Source organism: Pararge aegeria, chromosome 2 (assembly GCF_905163445.1).
Source record: "Pararge aegeria chromosome 2, ilParAegt1.1, whole genome shotgun sequence".
In the NCBI taxonomy this organism is placed as follows: domain Eukaryota; kingdom Metazoa; phylum Arthropoda; class Insecta; order Lepidoptera; family Nymphalidae; genus Pararge; species Pararge aegeria.
In genome coordinates, this window is record NC_053181.1 from 5,930,129 (window position 1) to 5,940,856 (window position 10,728).

The 10,728-nt window shown below is 34.5% G+C and overlaps 2 non-coding genes across 2 annotated transcripts; one reads left to right on the forward strand and one right to left on the reverse strand.

Moving 5' to 3' along the window:
• Positions 1-4,436: 4,436 nt before the first annotated feature.
• Trnas-aga lies at positions 4,437-4,518 on the reverse strand. Its single transcript has one exon. It is a non-coding gene; the product is annotated as a tRNA-Ser (tRNA).
• Positions 4,519-9,459: 4,941 nt separating this feature from the next.
• Trnat-agu lies at positions 9,460-9,533 on the forward strand. Its single transcript has one exon. It is a non-coding gene; the product is annotated as a tRNA-Thr (tRNA).
• Positions 9,534-10,728: the final 1,195 nt, after the last annotated feature.

Sequence of the window (10,728 nt, forward strand, 5' to 3'; positions counted from 1 at the left end):
CAAAAAGAGTTAGCCCGCTACCATCTTGCTTCATCACTTAGTCAAGGGCTAACGTGTAGTAGAATAAAAAAAATCACGGACGTTCACTCCATCCAATATCACGTTTAGCTAAAACATAGCCCCTTGTGTAGCACACAGGCTCACTCCGCCTTCAAGACAATTTCCAAAAGAGATTACTGGCAGTTTAATTCCAATTCATTTGTTTTGTTAGACAGCGGCAGGCCGGCGGTGTCGACTGCTACGTGTAGCCCGAATCCCCAGGGGCTATGCGAGCCCCACGCTACAACACCCGGGATTTCCTTCGACTTTCCATTAATTCTGGAATCTCGAGATTAAAATGCGATTGGAGTGCACTGTGCGGAGTTAATTTTATGTGTACACTTGGTTTGTTCACCTTTATTTACCTAGATTAAAACACGAAGCTATTAATTTACCTATGACATGTCATAATCAGAGCGGATCTTTTGCAGAGTTCCAAATTCTATGTAATTAATAATTATATTTTAGAGTCATGACTTCATGCCATTATTGCTACGTTTAATAAGGTCATACAACATAATATATCCTAGACTTAAATCGGACCTTCAAAGTAGTTAACCCATCCCACGAAGTTGTGTCAACATTTCCCCCTATAAAGGAGGCGTGATGCCGAGAATGACGGGTGTGACAACGACAGATCAGAATACAGTTGTCACTCCGCTGTAGGTACGAGGTGAGCGGCCTTTGCGCTACTAGTGCCAATAACACGTTTGCCCAGTGGACAAAATTCAAAAGCCTCCCGACCCGCTAAAAAGGGCTTACAGTTTGCCATTTCAAGCGTGCATTATTATTTAAGTAATATTTCAATTACTTAAATTAAAAACGCAAATAACTCTGAAAAGTTTGAGATGCAACGACGGCCGATTGGCGCAGTTTGCAGCGACCCTGCTTTCAGAGCCCATGGCCGTGGGTTCGATTCCCACTACTGGAAAATGTTTGTGTGATGAGCATGAATGTTTTTAAGTGTCTGGGTGTTTATAACTTGATATGTACATTCTAAGTATTTATGTATATTATTCATAAAAATATTCATCAGTCATCTTAGTACCCATAGCACAAGCTACGCTTTCTTTTGGGGCTAGATGGCGATGTGTGTATTGTCGTCAAATTAAAAAAAAAAAAAAGATGCGTACCTGGGTTCGAACTGGGTACCCCCGAAAGGTAGCCAAAGCTCTAATCACTAGGCTATCATTGCTTTGACATAACTTAATACAGAACAATCAACATAATTCTGCCACAAACAAATAAAATCTAGGATCTTATCGGCACCGTTATCTGACGTACTCGTATAACAAAGCCACGTAAGCTACCAGTTCTCATTAAATCTCACCCCAGGCATGCCGTATCTCCCTACAAAGAATCCGATCAGTAATTACTATACTACCCCACTTCAATGGAGGACATAACTAAAACTTCATTGAATGACCACTCCATGAATTTTCTCCGTTTTCCGTGCGTTAGACGGGCTTATAGCCCTTGCCTATATTGCATCTTGCTGGCAACTATATATAATTCAGCAATATAAGGCTTGTGACATGTAAGAAATGAGTGGGCTACTATTTGTGGGCAACACAAATGCAGTTATAAATTGACCAATATTTTTCAGATTGATCCCACGATATGTGGGCACGGCACAACCGCCTTTTATCCATTCCCTTTACATGAATATCTAGAAGAAGACAAACCTTTATACCCAAAGAAGACGGATTGTTCTAAATGAACATAATTTATTTCATGCTACTCATATTTTGTATTTTTCTGTGAATCTTGCTCTTTGCCCTTTCAAAAGACAACTGCTAAAGTCCATATGGCTTCACAATAAAATGCACACGCCCGAAACTAGCCCGTTTATGGTCGCCTTTTATTATAAACCAAATTGTAAGAATCATTTCTTATCAGAATCTCGAATTGTGCGAAGTCAGAAAAGGATGACTCCACTGTATAAAAATACAACAATGCAGGAAATAATTGAGGTAAGTTTAATTATTCAGATTTTCTTCATCTTGGAAACAACATGAATAGATGAATGTTAGAATTATTGAATGAATTAATACATTTTTATTGTACACAAGAGAAAATAAGAATGCATAGATTGCGTTAGATAGAGGATACAATTTACGGCTACCAAGTAGGACATGGGATGCGAACTGAAAAACTGCGCAACTTTTAGGTACTATAAAGGAAATTTCAGAAACAACTCGTACTTATTATTATTATTATTATTTTCATTCATTCATTCATTCATATATAGTGAGCCAAAACAATAAAAGTAAACTTTGTTAGATACATAGAGATTAATACACCTAAATATACATTACATAAATACATATTTGCACCGGTAAGAGATTACTTAAGGCCATCTTTACATGTCTACCTTGGTTACTGTTTCTTTCCCTGTATTTTATACGTGCAATAAAGATTGCTTAAGGCCGTCTTTACATGTCTACCTTGGTTACTGTTTCTTTCCCTGTATTTTATACGTGCAATAAAGTGTTTCTTCTTCTTCTTTTTATTGCCAAATTTATTTGGTAATCGAATCAGATACCCTAGAGGGATTTTAATAAACAGAGGTATTTATAATTAATAGTTAATGGAATTTAATTAATCATTGTATATCAATTACATCATTTATACGTACGTATACGGAGAAGGAGAAATGAAAATGAAAGTAGCCTAAAGAAGTCGTTCTGACACCCTTCGACTGACACCATGTCAGAGGATAACTGGGTGCGAAGCAAAAAAAAAAGAACTCAGGACGCTCACGAAAACTTCCGTAGCATAGATATAACTTCGCGGTCGCATTATGCTTTTTATTTACGAGTTACAGCCGATATCCCGAGCGCGGGCAATAATTAATTTTTCCAATTAACACAAAGCCGTATAATGAAATGAATGGCAAAGTAAAACGGGGAAATTGATCGCCCATTAATGTTATTTGTTGTTGGACAAAATGCTAGGGCTACAGGTACGCATAATAACGACGCTTGTTCCCGATAATTTATTTTTATTTTTAATTTCACGTACAAACATAAGGGATCCCCCCTAATGGGAACATTTTTTTAATAGATTTACACAGTTTTATAGTCGTAATAGCTTTTGGCCGCGGCTTCGCTAAGTTTAATTTTTGATTTGGTAAATTTTAACTACAAAGACTAAGTATTAATAGAAAAATATGAACTAAGAAACTTCTTTATAGACAATATTCTTTACCGATCTATTGGTAGGCGCCAAAACTACCAGGCTACTGGGTGAGCTTACGCGTGAGCAAGCCCATGTGCCCACCCACACCCAAAATTCAAAATTCAAAATTCATTTATTTCAAGTAGGCCTAGTATAAGCACTTTTGAAACGTCAAGTCTGTCTGTGGGTAGTGACTCTACCACCGGTTCGGAAGGCAGATTATAGCGAGAAGAAGCCGGCAAGAAACTCAGCAATTGGAGTACCGAGCAGTGTGGTGGGTACTGGGTCTATGCTGTAAAGCCTTCTGTGCTATGAGAGAAGAGGCCTAAAATAAAATTAAATATGGATAAAAATCACATATTTATTTGAAAGATTTGATGCTCAAGTCCCACTTGTTAAGGTTTTGGATTCCCCCAACCAAAATTCGGGTCACCCCAATTTTTTGTCATGTGTAGAAAATGGTTGGGTCTGTCCCATTTACAGAGTAGTCTATCATGAATTTGTAGAGAGTTGTTACTACTATCAGTATATTTTTTACTGTTACATGAATAACCGAAAAAAGAACCAAATTACAATATTATATCATGGTAACTTAATCTAATTACTGCATTCGAATACATAATTTACGTTTGAAAATATTTTAATTTCTATAATTAGATATTAATAATAATTTAACTGAAACTATGGTAAAATAATCAATTATAACTTTGCAACTAACTTTTATTGACAATTTTAAGTAGATACCTATGTATCTACTTTGAAATGACCCCGCCGATCATGCAATGTAGTATTTTTTCTTCTATAATATGTGTACTTGGATCAACGGTATATGATATAAACATTAATAAACAGGTAATATAAAATTACCGCAAGAGAGTTAATGTTATTTCTTCTTCTCGACGTACACTTAAATACTTCCATTATTAATAACTAATAAATTGTTAACAAAATTATTGGCGAATAAATAAAATTATTAACTTAATAAATTATATTGTTCTCTAAGCATTTATTACTCTGTATAACTTTATGGGAATATATCAAAACGATGGGGCATTGAAAATAGCGTAGGTAGGTACTCAAATATTGGCACTACGAGCAATAAAAAACCTCCTTTATCTATGACTGGGTTATGGGCACCATAAAAAGATATTCGAGAACATAAATATCGTGACATACGGCTATAAATGTTTATAGGAAAATTGAAAATAAAAAAAATCCGCAGTCGGTAGGATTCGAACCTACGCTCCCAGAGGGAATCTGATTTCTAGTCAGACGCCTTAACCGCTCGGCCACGACTGCTGCGAAGAATTTGTCGAAATAATGAATCTCAAAACATGAGTGGTAACGATATTAAAAAATTATTCATAGATTAAAATACATATTATTATTAGAACATAGATCAGTGAACGCGTCCAGTGTTCTTGTCTATTCAAGGTTCCATCGCATATAAAAACGTTTCCAGCGCTTTCACAAAAATGTGTAACGATGTATTTTTAGATACTTTACATCTCAAAAGCTTTACGTTAATTTTATATCATTTTAGTTATATGCCGACTGTATTTAAACATTAAATAGTTATATTATATAATTCACTTGGGCCACATAGAAATAATATTCTTATATTGTTCTTAACAGGTTCTTAAATGGATCGGTAATTTATATCCATCCAACGCGAGTTCTTATAGGTTTACCTTTGGGCGAACTGCTTGTGAACTAGATATATAGATAACTAGGTTAGAAACGTTACTTTAACATATCATATGAGATCTACATTCACTTTTATAATACTATCGGCTTCAAAGTTAAGCCAACAACCATATTAACAGTAATAAAGTTATGATGAAGATTTTAAAATATCTTTAAAAACGATAATCGCCGAAACTACAAGTCAGATTAAAAAAAAATATTCTTTCGTTAAATAGATACCTAGCTTATTATTTAATAATATGTACTAAAAATAAATGAAAAGGTTTCTTGACATATATTTTGCAATCAGAAATAAAATCCTTAAGAAATGACACAAAAACATTTAAAATAATTGAAAACGGCTGATATATCAGTTTACAGCAACATAAGCTATCATCAAAAGTCCTTACGGGATTAAAAATGTATACAATGTCCAGATGCAATCTTTGTTATTCCCAAAATTTCATCAAAATAAATGCATTGATTGAGCCGCACATCTTATACTAATATATAAATCTGAAAAGTTTTTTTGTGTGTTAACTTGAACATCGCGTTCAATCTCAGATTTCAGGAACTAGTAGTCTGATTTAAAAAAAAAAAATCAGTGTTGCATAACCCACATAACACACATAACACAGATATCAAGGAAGTCAATATATCATCACGCTAAGACCAAGAGGCTCGTAGAACCAAAGAAGAATCTTACAAAATCGGGGGTTTTTTGAGGATTTTCGCTGCGTGTACTGCATAAACAGTTAAAGTTTCGATAAAGTCATATTTGATATTGTTGTTACCCTTTAAAAGTTTTAAAAAGCGATATCATAAGTCTATCTTGACTTATATGCGAACGAAGTTGTGAGAGACCGCTAGTAGCTAATAAACAAAGTGAGTTACTTTTGCAATTATAATATGAGAATTTGTAGATATAACTTAATTATTAAGATATGACATGTTTATAAGACTCTATCTATGATATATGAATTATGGGCTCGTTACGAAAACTACTTACCCAATCATCAACTGGCTTAGTAGTTTTAATCCAGCCATTAAAATTTACATTTTAGTTTTATCGTAACGTTATCATTAGTCTGATTATACGATTTGTGATAACATTGATGCATATCCATATTGAACACAATTATTTTTATTGTCTCTGCCCCTTAATAGTAATAAATAAATATACTACGACAATTATATTATGAAAATTAAGCTTAATTTGCTATAGTCCGTGAAAAGCAGGAGAATCTGTATGGTGTAATTGATAATTTGTTCAATCCCTATACTCCACACCAAACAGATCTTCGGCAATGTACCCTATAAGCACGTTTCGCTCCAAAACCGACTTTACAATGAATAATTGTTACGTTATATTACGACAATGCACACATCGCCATATAGCCCCAAAGTAAGCGTAGCTTGTGTTATGGGTAGGTACTAAGATGGCAAACATGATAAATACTTATAATATTACACCCAGACACTGAAAAAACATTCATGTTCATCACACAAACATTTTCCAGATGCGGTAATCGAACCCACAGCCTTGGACTCAGAAAGCAGGAACGTTGCCCACTGTGCCAATCGGCTGTCTAAAAAACTTCATTAAAAGATACCCCTCCTTCCTTGGTTTTCTTTTCAATGCTATTAGTTGGCGGACCACGCAAAAGGACCACGTGATAAAAAAGCCTGAAAGGAAAACCGTAGCCTATAAACAGGCAAGCATTTCGCTGGTCGTTTTTTTTTTTTATTTGGTTTACCAAAAGCTTTACATTTCAAAAAAACAATTTAAATTAGCTTATACTGTATGAAGACAAAATGTAAATCTACTTACAGGTAAACACCGCATGCAATAAATAGCGTTAAAGTAGCTTACAACTACACAAACAAGATGGAAGTGTATACAACTACACAAACAAGATGGAAGTGTATACAGTGTAGGAAGGAAAAAATAAATTAAATTATTATACTTTACTTAAAGTTAATTCGATTGATCTCCGGAATTCGGCCAGAGAACCACAATGTACTCGTATGTCTACAATATTGAACTTGTTATAAAGTTGACATAACCTATAGTTGGCACCCATAATTGTTGAACGGCGAGGGAAAGTTAAGAGGGTTTTAATAGGGTACCTCTGATATCTCATGGGAACTTTGTAACTAAAGCTCTGTAATAGAGAAGAACAATTAATTTTGTTACTCAGAATGTTTAATAAAAAAACGAGATCTACTTTACTTCTAAGTATATCCAATGATTCCATATTAAAAAACTTTAGACGATCTTTGTAACTTTTCAGTCTTCGGGCCTTACCAGTCCCAAAAGTAAGATGCCAAAGAAAGCGCTTTTGAACCCGCTCAATCCTTAGCATATGCGTAACACAACTTGCTACGTGGTAGGTGTTAAGCCCCGTGTGCCAGTAATTACACCGGCAACCAGTCCCTGCAAACCGGAACACAACATTGCAACAATACTGCTTTGCGGTAGCAATAAGCATGGTTGTAGTACTTCCTATAAAGACGTGTTAATGATACACCAGCGTTAGGCATGTACTGTATTTATTCTTATTACTATACACCTCATACGATATTTATTATTATATATTTATAATTAACAATTTATAATTAATTAAATTAAAAAACAATCAAATAATAATTTCATCGCAAAATGCATTCGAGATTAATTAGGTTTTAAGATGTTAAAGACAAATTTACTTTACGTAAAAACTTTTGCAATAATATTCTAGTGTAAAAATACAAAATCAATAAACACATGCAATAACCTTATTTTAATCCATGAATTTAAACTCAATACTGAACTTATATCAATTTTACCACATAATAATATTTTACTGCACATTTTCGCCGTAAAGCTCCTTATTCCGAGCAAGCCCGGGATTTTTACCACAACACTAGCGGTAGTCACCATCAGTACTAATAGGGAGACGCAAGGATATACGTAGAAAATTATTCGTTAATGGGTTCGAAGACCGTTCTAGGTGGATAGGTAGAGCATTGGTAGAGCTTTTTGCGACCAGCTTCGGCCGACCAGACTTGACCAGTGAAAATTTAGAAATTGGAAACTGTTTGTTTATGCAAAATCGCAAAACACAATACACGCACCAAAAAAAAAATACACAACAACAACAATACACTACAACTACAATACATAGCAATAGCGATACCCAACAACAAAAATACACAAGAACAACAACAATACACACAACGACAATATATATATCAATAACAATACAACAATACAGAAGAACAACAACATTTTATAGGTAACTTACGTCTTCACACTATAGGGACCCGATACCATAAGCCAACAGGGCTCACCAATGCACCATAGGCGTCGTCAAAAGGGTTTCCATTACAACGATGGCATTGCGCCGACTAGTGACTGTTCTGAAAAAGTCACTCGCCGACACAACCATGTCAAAGTACCCATCGTCACTATCCTCACACGTGCTATCTTTATTTACATAACTACCTGAAGGTACAATTTGGCAATTAGGTGTGGTAAGCACACCTATTATCGTCACCCCACCAATAGTAGATAATAGTTAGTGGTGTAGTAGTTTCATTCTGAAAATTAGTCTCGTATTGTTATATTATTAGTCTCATATTTGACGGCCGATTGGCGCAGTTTGCAGCGACCCTGCTTTCTGAGCCCAACGCCGTGGGTTCGGTTCCCACAACTGGAAAATCTTTGTGTGATGAGCATGAATGTTTTTCAGTGCTTGGGTGTTATACGTATATTCTAAGTTTATGTATATTATTCATAAAAAAATATTCATCAGTCATCTTAGTACCCGTAACACAAGCACTACGCTTACTTTGGGGCTAGGTGGCGATGTGTGAATTGTCTTAGTATAATTATTTATTTATTTATTTATCTACTATTTTATAGTAAAATCATTTTTAGTAGTATAATAATAAAAGTAAGAACTTATGAAAGTTAATAAGTTTGACATCATGTCCATACATTTATTACCAACCTACTAGAGTCAATAACTCAGCCTTTAGGTGGCTCTTCTGAGTTTATTAAAAAAATTAAAGACTATTCTATTTTATCCTATACATTTATGAAAACTGGCCATGGCAACACTTCTAAAGTGCAAATAATTTGGTGTTTTACCCTATGCCAGAACTGCGTATGAAAATTACTCGCAAAGCCCATATTAGTTTTAAAAATCCCGTCGCACGCATTGAAACTGGCCGGCTGTATTGAACCCCCTTGTAAAAGATTTTGGTCTTGTTTTTTCAAAAGAATCAAGTACTACTCGATGAGTACTATTAACGAAAAGTTTATTCTCTTAGGGATCTAAGCATAAAGGCTAAAACCTAAATCAGCAGATAAGCATTTTTAAAGTTTATGAAAAGTACGTCGAATTAACGAGAACCCACTTCTCGCAAATGTTTAAATAATATTATCTTGTAAATTTGTGTGCACCTCATCAAATAATTCTACCTTGATTTTTATCTTTGATAGTAATATTGTTTTAATGTTTTTAGCCTTGGTAAGTTTTGCTCAACTATTTCGTCACTTTGCATCAAGGCGCCGTGGCTTAGTTGGTTAAAGCGCCTGTCTAGTAAACAGGAGATCGTGAGTTCGAATCTCGCCGGGGCCTTTAAGTGGTTGTTCTTTTTTAAATTTTAATATATTTCTCATTAATTTGTATATAAAAAAAAATTTAATATAGGAAGGATTTTATGTAAAAACTTATTTTCTTATCCCCCTAGAGCTATAATATATGAAATAATATATTTTAATAGAGATTTCTGTGAATTATTTTAGTACGAACTAGACAAAGGATTGAACCATAACAATGTTTCAAAGTCAAAGTCAAAGTCAAATATTTATTTATTCAAGTTGCACATAGATGGCACTTTTGATGCGTTCATAACATACAAAATATGTACATAGTATTGATTAGTGATAGCGACACCTACATTCGTACACCTAAAACTAAAGCTACGAGGGTACCAAACGCGCCCTGGTCTAAGAAGAAGCATACTACAAACTTCCGTGTGTTCTTTTTGTTACCACCATCTCACATTTTCATTTGTTAAATATTTAAGAAGTAACCGTGTTAGAGCAATAATTCACACCCAAGCTTTTATACCGTTTATGTTATCGTTTATACTATAATATGACTTTTCTATAAGCTTTCGCAATTGCTTTCATCTTACACAAGATGGAAATGTGAAATTATGAAATGTTAGTATGATGTTAAACTTTGCTGAGTTTTTTTCCGGTTTCTTATCATTAGAATTTCCTTTTCTAATCCGGTGGTAGTGTCAATATAAATATGCAGATTTAAGGTTTCAAAAGTTCTATCGAGACGTTGAAAAAAATGCATTTCAAATAATAAAATCATATTTAGAAATGACGGACATATAAAATATTAGGCCAGACGCACATATGAATAGGTACTCACACGCATAAAGAATTTAATTAAAATATTAACTATTTCACCGTTTTTGTATGTGATATTAGCATCGCGGACCAAAACATCGATCGTTCACGTGTGCATTGATACATTATCCTCAGTGCGACCGCAGTTTCATCCGTAATCCACAAAGCACGGGGGATTTCAGTCGAATTTCCACCAATTGCCATGGAATCCGCATCGGATTAAGCGTAGATTAGGTAGCGATCGCGACCCCACTTTGACCCGAATGCAAAGATATTAAACTATAGTAGAGAGTAACTATATTAGTATTGTATTTGGTTTATATACCTCTATATAGATAGCCAACGCGTATTTAAACAGCGTGTACGAAGGCGTTATATTCATTAAGTACTTCTAAGTGTACAGCTTG